This window comes from Miscanthus floridulus, chromosome 8 (assembly GCF_019320115.1).
Source record: "Miscanthus floridulus cultivar M001 chromosome 8, ASM1932011v1, whole genome shotgun sequence".
NCBI classification, from domain to species: Eukaryota; Viridiplantae; Streptophyta; class Magnoliopsida; order Poales; family Poaceae; genus Miscanthus; species Miscanthus floridulus.
Window position 1 is genome coordinate 77,131,012 of NC_089587.1, and position 14,973 is coordinate 77,145,984.

At 45.8% G+C, this 14,973-nt stretch overlaps 1 pseudogene; it reads right to left on the minus strand.

The window, feature by feature from the left end:
• Nucleotides 1–13,318: 13,318 nt before the first annotated feature.
• On the minus strand, nucleotides 13,319–14,689 carry LOC136476753 (tricin synthase 1-like; annotated as a pseudogene).
• Between the last annotated feature and the right edge of the window lie 284 nt (nucleotides 14,690–14,973).

A 14,973-nucleotide genomic window follows, 5' to 3' on the forward strand; every position in this document is an offset into this window, starting at 1 on the left:
ACATGACACATGGCTGTCCGATTATCATTTTGAATCTTGAGTATTCCGCGCGTTGGATTGGAGAGAGCTCGTTTAGGGGTCGTTCGGTTACCTGAGAACTATTCCCAGCTAGGCAATATCTTTACAAATTTGTATACCGCGGGAACCGGAACGGTCCCATTCCAAGAAAACCGAACGGGAATGCCTGATGATGATGCCTCCTTGTTCGTCCGTCGCCGGGCGTTGTGCCTTGTACGGTGTCAGACCAAGAACGGAACAGAACGGAATGCGGCATCTGATTCCTACCACTGCCACCTGCCGCGCCCTTCTTCACCTACCACCCACACTCCGTCGCGTGGATGGTAGTAGTTTTTTTAAAGGGGTATGTTATTGTATATATAAAATATTTATAAAAAGGTGGCGAATTGGCCGTTGTTTTAGCGAAGGTGGTAAAAGGACTCTCAATGCGTATTGTTGTGTTTGCATAAATAAATTGGATAAACAAAGTGGCCAATTGGTGCGCCGTTTCAACGAAGGCGCCAAATGGAATCCCAACACTATATTTTAGATTAGAGTGTAGTAGTGTAAAAAAAAGGAATATTTAATTTTATAAGCCCAATGTTATATTTTAGAGTTTTAATCACAATGATATATAAAAATATATGCTATGGTTGTTTCTAGAACTACCGTAAGCCAAACTTGAGTTTGATCGACTTTATAGTAAAAAGTAAAAACATTCGTAGCACTGAATAATAATATTATAAAAATATTTTTTCATTGTGTACCTATTTATACTAATTTGATGTCTGTCGCCTATTTTTATATTTAGTCAAACTTAAAATAGACTTAGGATAGTTCTAATTAAAAGTTGATTTTTTAGGGACAAATAGAGTATATCTCTTCTCTATCTCTACTCTACACCTAAAAAGATCGAAACGTCATTGTCTACCCGGTGATACAATGTCTCTATCCTCCTTGGAGTTCACGCGTCTGAGTCTGTGCTTATCATCCAGTGGCGGAGTTTGACCCTTACTCGGACAAGCCAACGCGATCCATCCGCGATACCTTTTCTGCGTGGAAGGTCGGCCAATACTACGAGAAGGCGCTCCAACTCTATGTGTGAGTTTCTGGAGAAAAACTCAAAGGAGACCTCCGGCAGACCATGAAGCTTGTCATCCGTGCACTTCTAGATGTCTGTGCTTTGGCTGTGTCAGGAGAAGCTCTGGGGAGGCCGCACCGGGAGGGGAGGAGCGCCGGGAGAGGCCACGCTGGAGAGATCGGTTTGGGGCGAGTGCGAGCGGGCGATGCGGGTTCCTGCGACCGCGGGGAAGAAATACATGCAACGGTGGGATGGGGGCGGGGGGTGACCCAATAAGAATGAGGTCTGGTGTGAGAATTTTGGAGTCCCCACAAATTTGGGTCTGTAGCAGGGGCCTGCTAGATTTAGATTTTTTTTTTACTTGACACCCATATTTAGCTATTGGGACTTAAGTAGAAATCCTGCTCAAGTTGATCTAACCATGCTCAAAAGCATACGTCGTATTCGCGAGTGGAGTATATTCAGTAGCCAGCTACAAAATAAGTTATTATGTAGCCACCTCCATTTACGATAATTTTATATATTAATTTATGATAATATCAATACATATTTACGATAGTTGGGTTACTATAACACATGGAGATATTTACCATAACGTTATAGTAAACCGCTTAATAAGGAGTTACTATAATATCGTAAATTAACATAGTAACATGTATATAGAACTACTACCCTGTAACTGGCTATAAAATAACTTATTCTATAGCCACTTTGAGTTACGATAATTACTATGTTAATTTATGAGATTATAGTAACTCCTTACTGAGCGGTTTACTATAACATTATGGTAAATATCTCCATATGTTATACTAACCCAACTAGCGTAAATATGTATTGATATTGGCCTCGTTCGCTTGTCTTAAAAATGGCTTGTTCAGCTTCTTTTTTTAGCCGGAACAGTGTTTTTCTCTCACAACAATTCAGCCGGAACAACGTTTTTCAGCCAGTTTCAGCCAAGTTTCAGACCAGCGAACAGGGCCTATCGTAAATTAGTATATAAAATTAGCGTAAATAGAGGTCGCTATAGAATAATTTTTTATATACTCTCTGTGCATAGGAAGGAATATAGAGTAGGGATGCGTGTCGGTGAGGCTGCTGGCACATGGGTGGATCTGCTGGGTGACGTCCGGCCGGGGAGCACGTCCGGTTGGGTGCCATGCCGTGACATTCCGTGGATCGAGTCCAACTTGGAAGAAAAGAAAAACGTACTGACGCGAGCTTGGTGCCGTCCGTTTTTTTTGTACGTACGCACACATCCAACCTAGCGCTGCCGCCCGCCAACCGATGCGCGGGCGGGAGTATATATTATTGCAGGTCGGCAGGCGCTGGATTCCCCATTGGCCATTCCATTCCCAACGAACGCTCACGTTGCCGTCTCCGTCCTCAGCTCCTGAAGTCCTGATGGCTACCGCGAACGGCCGGCGGCTGGGGTGTCCGACACGTACCGAACCGGCGGTTACTTCCTTCTGGTCGCATTGGCTGGGTGGGCGACAGGGACACCTGTGCTACTGCTAGTTGCCTACTGTAGGGTACATTCCCAGTCGTCTGACGACAACGGACAGCATCAGATAAACTAAGACCGAGACCGGCGTGCCGTATACATCCATCTCCATCCGTGTGCCCTGTAGCACCACATTGCAAGCACTAGTAACGTGTGCGCCTCTACGACTTGTTTGTTCATGACAGGTCCTGATCTGATTGCTCGCCAAGCAAGCACGCCGATCTCTCTAAATATCCTGTCCATTACAGCTACAGTACTAGCGTACTAGGCTATAGATGCCATTCGGCCCGTGCTTGGCACGGGCCGATGGTCACTGGCCGGCACGGCCTGTCAGGTGCAGCGGGCCATGCCGTGCCAGCCCACGGGCGGCACCAACGGCCCAAGCACGGCCCTAAAGGCCGCGTGCCGGCCCGATGGCCCAACTGGCCCAGCGTGCCTGAGGCCGCCCAAGCCTGCCGCTTCGTCGTCGCGTCCGCTGCTCTGCATGCGTAGCGCGGTCAAACTGGACACAGGGATGGGGACATGAGGTCAACTCAAGCACTTCAATCTACTCGAGGACTAATGTTTCCCTGTTGCTCTCCTTTGTCTTCCTTCCCTTGAATATAGCATGAGTTAGTCTTCGTATGGATTGATATCAAGACATGCACGTACTTCTTCCAAGACCACATTAACTCAATTACCTTGAAAGAGCACTACTCCTTTAACCCATTGTGAATTTCCTGTCAGGACACAAAGATATTTTTCCCAAGGGGGATATTTTGTTGCAAGAGCGGTACAGCGGTAAAGGTGCTTGGTCAACAACCTCGATACCAGCGCGTGCCGAGCAGCGTCACCATATGGCAGTTGTTCCACAGGGATCCTCAGTTTCGTCGTGGCACCATAAGCTATTAACCAGGCAACTATTACCAACTTACACGCAATGAAGACAGTGGGTTCATAGACCACAGAATCAGAGGAGTATTGCACGGAAAGATTCAGACAACAAGGGTTCCTTTCACAACAAAGGACAAGAAAATCAAATCCCATAATGGATTTAATTTAAATAAATGCAAACATTCTGCTGAGACATCCACATTAGTTGATACAGTGTCCTCTGTTATCCAATTAGGGCTGGTCTGCTTGCATCTAAATGGTCGCCTTTCTTGTAACCCGCTGGATGTCGTCTCAAGAACCCTAAGCAAGTCTAACGGAACCTAAGGGTAAACTGACGTATCAAACACAACGGAATAAACAACATGCACATTCTAAACGCCCTTATACTGGTACAATGTATAAGCACTTACTCTCCCACTCTCGACACATTGCGTGCCTCCTACGACCAGACAATCTCAACAACTATGGACGAAATACAACGGAAAGATTACAACACTAGAGGACAGTGATGAAAAGCACTACTAACTACGAGTACATCTTCCCTAGGACAACTAATCTACTTCGCCGAACCACATAGCTTCATTCCCGGGCTCGGTGGTTTCTTTTACTGCCTGGCTAGGGATCTACCTCCTCTCTCGGCAGTGGCTAAGTGAGGGAAAGCAAGGGCTCTCCTTCTGACACCTCCGAGGGTGGGGGGTGCTGGTGGTACTGCAACACCGGTTCTCCTTCTTTCCGGCGGGTGGACAGGGATTCCCTCCAAGATCAAGGGATCCTACCTTTCCGCGGCAAGCGTCCTACACTTGGCCCTGGTAACAAGGTAGGTATCCTCTAGCTGCTGGGTGTGCCGATCTTCGACCTCCCTTGGGGCTTCCGCCATGGCAGTCTCACGACTTTCTGTGGCTGCCACATTGGCGTGCGCTTCAGTGAGCTGCACTTGGAGCATCCTAGAGAAGATCTCGGCTTCCTCAGCTCAGCGGAGGCACTTCCTCAGATTCGAGGCCTGTCGGTCATACTGCTCATCCAGAGCAAGCAAGTACGTGGTCAAGTGCACCACGTTGGGACTGTCTTCTTGCGCGTTCCGCCCTTGCAAAGCCTCCATGCGAGCCATCCATACCCGTCGATTCTTGTCCACAAGTGGAAAGAATCTCATGGGGGTACGAGCAATGGGCTCTTCATAGATCTGACAAAGATGCCACAAGGCTTTGCGGGCCACAACTTGGTAGGTGTCGACAAAGCGAAACCCGGCTGCGGTCACATTTCAGGCTTCAGTGATATCGAAGAACTCTTCACTCTTCCCAATATAGACAATGACCTCACATCGTTCAGTGCCATGTTTCTCATACTCATGACTCTCATACTCGGGGCGATCCTTGACTCCAAGTTTTTGCAAGGTGGCCTACAGAATTTTAGGAAAACCCTTAGTGTTCAGCTGGTACATAAAAACACTGTGTACCAGATAGTTCTAGATAATTCAATAGTATTATGTGAGAGAAAATAAACTAAAACCAGCTGAAACATGCCAAGACAAGAACCACAGGACGGCAGTATATATTATTGCAGGTCGGCAGGCGCTGGATCCCCATTGGCCATTCCATTCCCAACGAACGCTCACGTTGCCGTCTCCGTCCTCAGCTCCTGAAGTCCTGACGGCTACCGCGAACGGCCGGCGGTTGGGGTGTCCGACACGTACCGAACCGGCGGTTACTTCCTTCTGGTCGCATTGGCTGGGTGGGCGACAGGGACACCTGTGCTACTGCTAGTTGCCTACTGTAGGGTACATTCCCAGTCGTCTGACGACAACGGACAGCATCAGATAAACCAAGACCGAGACCGGCGTGCCGTATACATCCATCTCCATCCGTGTGCCCTGTAGCACCACATTGACATGTGCGCCTCTACGACTTGTTTGTTCATGACAGGTCCTGATCTGATTGCTCGCCAAGCAAGCACGCCGATCTCTCTAAATATCCTGTCCATTGCAGCTACCGTACCAGGGCACCAGGCTACCAGCAATTGCAAGTGCAACGTTTGTTGTTACAGGAACCGTACGTAATCGGATCCTCACGGTCAACTAACGGTCTTCTACTTACATTAGAGCTTACCGAGAGTTCCCAACAATTTCTTCCCAAAGCCATTGAGTTTTCCAACTTTCCAAAAATTATTGGAAGAAATAAATAAGATCATCTTCAACAGTTTTCAATAATTCACTCTTAAAATATAGAAGACAATTTTACATCAAGAATCATATACTATTTCTAAATTATTCTAACCACTTTTATATATTCTTTCTCCCTTGTAATTTGCATCGGGAACCCTTTCCTGCTATTTATTCTTTTCCACACCCTTCCACCTTAGATTGGGAGACGGATACGTGTGTCTTGCTCACGCGTAAAGATACTGTGACTTTTTCCAAGTGCCAAAATATTACGGATGGGATTTTTTCTATTCTTGCCAAAAATTCTAGATTGGAAGGCTTTCTTGGGAACTCTTGGAGATACTCTTACCCACCTCTTTTTCCTTTTTTTGCGATTACCCACCTCTTTTTCTTACTACTACACCATCAGCCAAGTCAAAATTTGTGTCGTGACATTATTAAGATTCCTCGCCGCATCGTACGTCATATGTTGCCATTGATGTTTCTTCGATGTTTATGTTTGAACAATATTCATTTTTTTGCCTCCCTACAATAAATCTATGTAATCCTTCGAATCTATGAGATCTCCCCAAGTATTTTTTTTTGGGCACAGTTCTACACTATATTTTACGTGTCTTCAACCGGAAGAGTTTTCGAATTACTCGTGGTTATAGTTCTCAATCTTTTGCTACATCTCGTTCTAAATGACATGTCCTAATATGTGGATTTTTTTTGTAAAGAAAGAATAACAACAGCTAGGCTCATTTGTAATCCGAACCAACACTACGTGAAAAACGGTTTCTAGCAACGTCTTGCTTTTTTTGTAGGGGCGGCTCTATATTGAGCCGCCCCTACAAATGGTTGCCAAATGAGTCGCCCTTACAAATGGATTTGTAGGGGCGACCGGTGTTATCAGCCGCCTCTACAAATGACCCGATTTGTAGGGGCGGCTCTATATCCAACCGCCCCTACAAATAGACACCGAGTATTAAAAATTAAGCATTAAAATTCAAATTTTGTAAATGACCTCGGATGGAGAAACAATCAAAATAAAAGTTGTAGATCTCGAAAAGTTATGAAACTTTATAGTTGACAACTTTTTCAGTTGAGATCATTTACTACTTGAAAATACTGTTTAAAATTAAAATTTGAAATTATTGAAGAACTCTTATTTCTCTTTTTAATCTTTGGCTAAAACTTGTAACTAGTCTTTCTTCCTCGTACTAACTTTAAATTTGATGATTTTTTCTTCTAAAAATTTCTAAAATCATGCCCTATCAATTTATTGTGTTCTTACCACTATTATTTTATCCATCTTTTCATGTGACTATGTTTTATCTATTTGAATTTTGAATTTCAAAAATGACAACTTCAAATGTTATTTTGGAACACTAATTGATTTCAGATGAAAAAATCATGAACATAGAAGTTGCAGAACTTATCAAGATCTACAAGTTTTATTTTGGTCATTTCTTCATCCGATAAAGTGGTAATAATATTGTTCACAAAATTTACATATCTCTCTTGTAGTTTCATAAACAATAAGAGGGATATGTTACATTTGTGAACAATATTACTACTACTATGTCGGATGAATAAATGATCAAAATAGAAGTTGTAGATCTCAAAAAGTCATAAAACTCTGTAGTTGACAACTTTTTAATTTGAAATCATCTTGTCAAGGAAAATTACGTTTGAATTTCTAAATTTGAAATTCAAATTTTGTAAACGACATCGGATAGAGAAACAACCAAAATAAAACTTGTAGATCTCGAAAAGTTATGAAACTTTGTAGTTGACAACGTTTTGATTTGTAATCATCTTGTCAAGGAAAACTACGTTTGAATTTCCAAAAATTTGAAATTTGAATTTTTTAAACAACCTCGGATGGACAAACAGTAAAAATGAAAGTTGTAGATCTTGAAAAGTTATGGAACTTTGTAGTTGATAACTTTCTCATTTGAAATCATCTTGTCATGGAAAACTACGTTCGAATTTCTCAAATTTAAAATTTAAATTTTATAAGTGACATTGGATGGAGAAACTACCAAAATGAAAGTTGTAGATCTCGAAAAGTTATAAAACTTTGTAGTTGATAACTTTTTCATTTGAATTAGTTTAGGGCCTAAAACAATCAATTTATGATTCGTTTTGTATAATATGTGGGGAACCAAAATGGATTGTAGACACAAGTGAACGTGAGGTGTAGTGGTAGAGGAGATGGCGCGCGAGGGAGAGGTCGTGGGTTCGAATGCCAGCCGACGCAAAGTGTGCAAAAATCTTGAAAAAATGCTGCTCTCATAGAGTGGGGTGTGTGGCTGCTGGTGGGGTTCTTCGCGGATTAAAAAAAATTGCTATTTTTTTGCCATTTTTTTGTGATTTCTGGAAATTGATTTGTAGGAGCAGCTCAATATCCAACCGCCCCTATAAATCGATTTATAAGGACGACTGATAACACAAGCCGTCTCTACAAATTGATTTGTAGGGGCGGTTTGCAGAAACCCTTGCATAGGGGCGGCTGGGGAAACCGCCCCTACAAACTGTCTTCACCCGTCCATGCAAACCCTTTTTTACGTAGTGCAATAATATGGAGTCTTTGAGCATAACATATGACCTTTTTCTTATCCTCATCCTCAAGTTTAACCACCCGGAGTTGAGTAGTTATGGAGTGTGGATTTTTCGTTTGTAGGTGTGGACGCAAGCCTTATCTTGGCCATCCATTTTGCTTTGAGATCCATGCTGGCAGGGGAGTGACCGAGTGACGGAGGAAATATTACATCAAGATTCATGCTGAGGGGGGGAATTAAAGGTGCAGATAGTGGTATGTGTCGTTTCTTTTTCCGGATCTTGACAGATAATTTTTTTTTCCCAATGGTTTTGCTCCAAACCTGGAATAAAAATATTTTGCTAACCAACCATCGAAGCAGCCAAATCTAACCCAAGACGGAAAATTTTACAGGCCTATAATTTTACGGGACTTCCAAACGTGCCCTCAAGTCGTGTTGACCGTCGGGGGCCGACACAATGTTTGATCAAAGAGTGAAGACGTACGAAGAAGCCATGCGTGGGGCTAGACGAATCTGCCCGCCCAACATATGGGATGCAGCTTGGTACGAGGACAGTCGTACAAACGCAATCCCCACCACCGGAAGATGAGCTGAGAATCGTTGGAACTAGCTAGTAATTCATTGGTTGGTTCGTTCATTCATTGGTCATATTTGCCCTTTGAACTCTGAAGTCTGAGTGGTCCGCCGCACTCGACCGAGTACCGACTACTCGGCCCGCGCGATCGCCCGTCGTTTTCGTGCACCAACTCACCAACCGAAACGTACGCACCATCGCCCGTCGTTTTCATGCATGGCGTTTTCGTGCACCAACCGAAACGTACGCACGCACGCACCGTGCCAAATGATGTGCCGCGCGGGCGGGCGTCAACGTCGCCATGGGCCGGCCGGCCCTCTCCCTCTGGGCTCTGGCGTTGCAATTTGCAATGCATTGGGATCGGGTACGACGTGTACGTGCGACGACGTCCCCGGCCCGTTCTTCGTTGCTCCCTCCCTAGTCCCTAGTAATCCTGAAAAACGCCATGCATGCGTAGATCCATCGTGACGTGTTCGTTGCGTCTTCTACGTGTAGCTTGCAATCATGCATGCATGCATATATTATTATACACTACTTGTGTTCAACTCTCGGACGGCCGGCCGGTATTGCCTGTTCCGTTCAAACGCCCGTCCTTGAGTGGAATGCTGCTCATAGCTAGTAGGTAGGTAGGTTGAACACGGACAGTACAACAAGCAAGCAATGATTAAGTCGTTCGTTCCACTCCCCTCGTATGTTATTATTTTATTTATTTATCCACAACAAACAACACAAATACGACAAGAGAGGGGCTCTGAACCATACTTGCCGATAAGAACAAGTACAACAAGCATCGTCCAACATTATTCCAACCACTCAAATACATATCCTCTTTGTTAACTACTCCAGAGTAGCTAACGCCCGGACGTCCTGAAAATGGATTCAACATCGGCGATGTACTGATAAAATATGTTCGGGTTACTATTGAAACATGTACAATATCGTTTTTGCAACATTCATAAACACAACACCTGCAATATACGCCTGAAGCACTTGCAACATGCGCTGGAAACACCCGAGACACTTGAAACGTAGGCTTGCAACATAGGCATTCAGAGTAACATCTTCTGCTTGGGCGAACGACGGCTTGTCGGCACGCAGGGCTCAACAGCGATGCATGGAGGTCAACGGCACAGAGCTCACCGGTGGTGCGGATATGATCACAGCGGCGTGGAGCTCACCAGCGTGCAGAAGGCAACGCCACACAGAGATGGGCAACGGCGCACAGAGGAAAGGGTGGGGAGGAGCGACGACGTAGAGGATGGATGGGGGCGGCGGCAGCGGCGCCCAGAGGGCGGGGTGGGGCGCGACGACGACGTAGAGGATGGGTGAGGGCGGCGGCAGCGGCGCGCAGACAGGAGCACGCGTTTCGTTCCGGAGCGTTCGTCCGTCCGGAGGCTCGGGGGCCATCATTATCGTACTGCGATTCTATCGAGTACGTACGTAATAACCGTTCAAGGCCATGCCAGGAGACTTACTAACAATCCAAGGTTTAACTTCGTTTAATCCTCCTCCTCATCAGTCATTGTTACCAAACTCTTTAATTGATGAAACACTATAGCAGCTTTCCCCTAATCAGCATCTATTTGCAATTGTTTTGCCACCTAGCTAGTTCTGCATGCAGTTGACCAGTTATTGCTGCATTCCTTGTATATATGACGAATTTGCTACCAGCTTATTAGTCACATTCCATTTGTGTAGCCCCTTAATAAATTTCTCCTTTATTGATGATGGTCACTTTTACATGCAATCATAGATTCAAGATGCTCCCAGCTTGAATTGCCTCTTATACACTACTGGAAATTCTAAAACGTCCGGCCCGCTTTTTCAGTACTGCACACAAAAGCAACAAATATATCTACGACTGACGGAGCCAGGGGGTGGCCAGCGGGGGCCATGCCCCTTGCGTTAGTTGGACCTGGTTGCTAGTGTCGTGAGGCCCAGGAACCACGCAACTCGCCCGCTCGGCACCCACGAGTCAAGTTTCACGGAACGGAGACGGAGCACCCTTCATCGCTGCCTTTGCCTCCTCGTCTTCTCAGTCTCGTACCTCAAAAGCTAAATCGATTCCCCAATTCAGAAATAAAAAATCCCTAATCCTCGAGGCCTCTTCACTCTTCCCTACCGCACAACCGCATAGCTGCACAGTGCAACAGTGAGTCTGCGACGAACAGGGAGCCCAACCAGGCTACGAACTACAATTCTACAAAGATCTATCCCTATAAGGCAATCACGCTACTACATGATACTTAATGGAGATGGACGTTGCAACCACCTCTAATAAGAGGTCATCGTTAATGGGACCTATGGAGGTGTCCACCTCCGTTAATCACATTAACCGTGTCCGCCTCCATTAATGTTCTCCAAAAACCTAAAAACCTAACCGAGGCGGGCGTCTTAACATGCCCACCTCCACAGCGGTGGATCCAGGAAATATTTTAGGGGGGACTAAACAACACTGCTGCTCGATCTTAAGTCTCAGCCCCCTTACACTATAGAACTTTGTCTAAAAATTCATAGGGGCTCTACAGTAATTTGCACTACTTCGGTTTGGGTAGGGGGGCTTGAGCCCCCCGCCCCACTGTTGGATCCGCCCCTGCACCTCCATTAATGTTCTCCAGGAAACCTAAAAAACCAAAAAAATTCAGACTTTGGAGAGTCGAACCAACGACTTGCCGATCAACACTTTTGTCTCTATCACTACACCACACACTCATTTGTATCTATATATAATAAATATGCTATCTTTTTATATCAATATTTCGTAATCTTATATTGGATATTTTGGCTGCTAAATGAACTCAAATGAAAAAAACTTTTAACCACAAAGTTTTAAATCATGTCAAGTACTACAAGTTTGATATAGGATGTATCTCCATCAAAGATAGTTTGAAAAATTCAAAAATTAGAGTTTCAAAACATGTGAATTTCAAACACATATTTGAGACTCTCGATGACTTTAAATCAAAAACTTGTCAATATCAAGCATGTAGATCAGGTCGGCCACTAGAACTTTGGTATTAACTATGTGAACATTTCAGATCGCTTAGGAATTCCAAATTTTAAATATAACCTTCAAACATATATTTAGGACTCTAAACATCTTTAAATTAAAAAAATTCAACTAAAAAGTTATAGATTCTATTGAGAACTATAACTTTTGTATAGACCATGTCAATATTCGAGATCATTTAATAATTTGAAATTTGAAATTTCAAAATTTGTGCACTTACAACAATATTTTGGGACCCTAAACTATTTAATTCAAAAACTTTTGAACTACAAAGTTTTAGATCTCGTCGAGAGCTACAATTTTAATATAAAGTTTGTCTTCATCCGAATTCATATAAAAATGTTATGATTTATTTTTGTTGCAATCATTAACCGAGGCGGATCTGTAAATCGATTTACGTCCTCGAAAATAATCGATTAACGGAGGCGAACGTCTTAAGTTGCCCGCCTCGGTTAATGGATTAACGGAGGCGGTTGCCTTATGTCGACCACCTCGGTTAATCAATGTACATTATAGAGGCGGACGCCTAATGCTGTCCGCCTCTGTTAAGCATTAACCGAGGTGGGCGCTCGGCCGACGGCTCTGCCACCGATTAATGGAGGCTAATGGAGGCGGCCGCCCAGGCTGTCCGCCTCGGATAATAAAATAGCACCGCCTCGTAAAATTCTTTTATGTAGTAGCGTCAGTGAGAAATGATCAAGGTAACTTAGTGACAATTTATAAACTCATTTTTGTTTGATTAATCACTTTTATTTAGTTCAATTATGATTGTACTTGTCTGGCTCCACCTACGTAGAATTCTTGGCTCCGCCACATACTGTATATAAAGGCCCTGTTCGCTTGTTATAATCCGTACTTTTCAGCTTGTTTTTTCAGTCGGAACAGTGTTTTTCTCTCACAACAAATCAGCCAGAACAATGTTTCGGCTTACTTTTTCGGCGAAGCGAACGGGGCCAAAGTATGTTGTTGAATGTTGTCACACTGGGTATAAGAAACAAAGTGAGCAAAGTTTTAATCACTTTTGGCAAGTGCAGCGTGCAGAAGTGGAGGAGATGAGAATCCTACTATTCTGTATACTGATGAATGATCATAATAAAGAGGTATCTACGCGAGATGGAATAATCAAGCCAGGGAAAAAGTGATTATTCGTTTACGTCATCATTTGGTCTAGAAGAATATATCTATCCATGATGACTATAGGGCTCGAAGCATAACGGAGTTTCCAGTGGAGTGTAATAAGCAACGGAATATGTACATACGATGCAATTGATATATACATGGATTGCGATTTGCATGCCAGTCTTGTGCTCCATCCAGAAATTAAAGGGAGTTGCAACGTTTCAGGTGCCTGAATTTTCAGTCACAACCAAGAACCAGCTACAAAGATATGGATAGAGGGTTGGAGGGAGGTCATACAAAGGGAATATTATGAATGCAAGCCCTGGTGTCCAGTGCCCGAACGAGCTACCTTTGAATTGAACCGTTCTGGGCAACTTGATATAAGTTCATGTGGTCGGATCCTACTAGTACTATCCAGTTTATCCAAGCACCTATTTCTGGGCCGGACTGCCTTCTTCTGCCGCTACCAAATTGTGACCAGCAGAAAAGAAGGGTTTGATGTTGGCACTGGTCCCGATGGGAGTTGTAGAAACTGGCATGCCCCAACCTGCAGATTGTGCATACTATAACCCATCGGAAATTGTGCTTGTGCATAACAACATTGGAATCCTTTGTTGGGCTGGGCAGCTATATTAATAGACCGTGATGATATTATGATAACAATTTGCTAGCAGCAATGCATTGATCAAAGGCCAAGGCGCAGGACGTGAACGTCTGCTGCTCTCAGCTTGCAACACCCAGAACCTTATTCACATCTACACTGCCGCGCACGCACGGCTGATCGAATCCGGCAGGCGATGTCGTGTCGTGTCATCGATCACACGACGCGGCGGCAGATGGTGACGCCGTCGGCGACGGCGAGCTGGCAGACCTCGACGCTCGGGTCCGCCGTGAGGCGAGCGTTGAGGTCGCGAACGGCGGCGGAGAAGCGGCGGTCCAGGTCCGATATCGGCGCGTTGGGCAGCAGCGCCACGGTGCCGTCCCACAGCGTGTTGTCGTACACGATGGCGCCGCCGAGGCGCACCGGGCGGAGCAGCTGCTCATGGTACCGCACGTAGTTGGGCTTGTCGGCGTCCACGAACGCGAAGTCGAAGGCGCCGTGGCTGGCGTCGTCGGCGAGCAGCGCGTCCAGGCGCTCCAGCGCGGGGCCTCACGGAAGTCCACCTTGTGCGCCAGCCCGGCCTTCTCGATGAAGGGGCGGCCGAGCTCGTAGTACTCGCGGCTCACGTCGATGGCGACCACCTTCCCGTCGTCGGGCAGCGCCAGCGCCGTGGCCAGCAGCGAGCAGCCGGTGAATACGCCCACCTCGATGGCGTTCCTGGCGCCGCTCAGCTTGATCAGCACGACAGCATCCGCAGCAGCCGCGCCTCGTCCGGGGACGTCGCCATGTACCTCCTGCGATGTGCGATCGCACTCACACACACAGGTTACAGTCTTACAGAGCTAGAAGAAGAGCAGGAGCTCTGCATAAAAGCTGCGTCGGCGGACGGGGCAGCACGTACGTACCGCTCGTGCTTGTCCGTGAGGAGGCGCAGCTCGCGCATGCACTCCGGCTCGTTCGGCAGCACCGTCGTGTCCAGGATGTACTGCACGCACGCACGCACGGCGATCAGCCGCCGGCGACGACGTCAGTGCCATGATCATTCGGTCAGCGACCTTAATTGTACTGGTTGTCGGCTTGTCGCGTGATTACATTACCTTGTACAGGGCTTGGCTCTTGAGCAGCGTCTTGTTGCTGCTGTCGGTGTTGCTGTGGACGTCCGGGATGCTGCCGCCGCCGCCGGTCGCCATGCGAGGATCCATCGCCGCCTACCCCAGCTATACCCTGCCCTGCTAACCCAATGCCTTGCAGCCTTGCTGTCAATGCTGTGTGTATATATAAAACCATATCGCCGTCGATAGGAATGGTGTGCCGGATGCCACAATCTCCTTGGGTCCCATTTTAATGGCCCCGTTCGTTGGTCTGAAACTTGGCTGAAACTGACTGGTTGTGTGAGAGAGAAACACTGTTTGGCTGGTTTGGTGAACGGTAAAATGCGAGGGGGAGCAGCCGGCTGATCTAGAACTTCCAGATGAGCGAACGGCACCAATATCTTGGTCTGTTTGGGTGCGCGCTA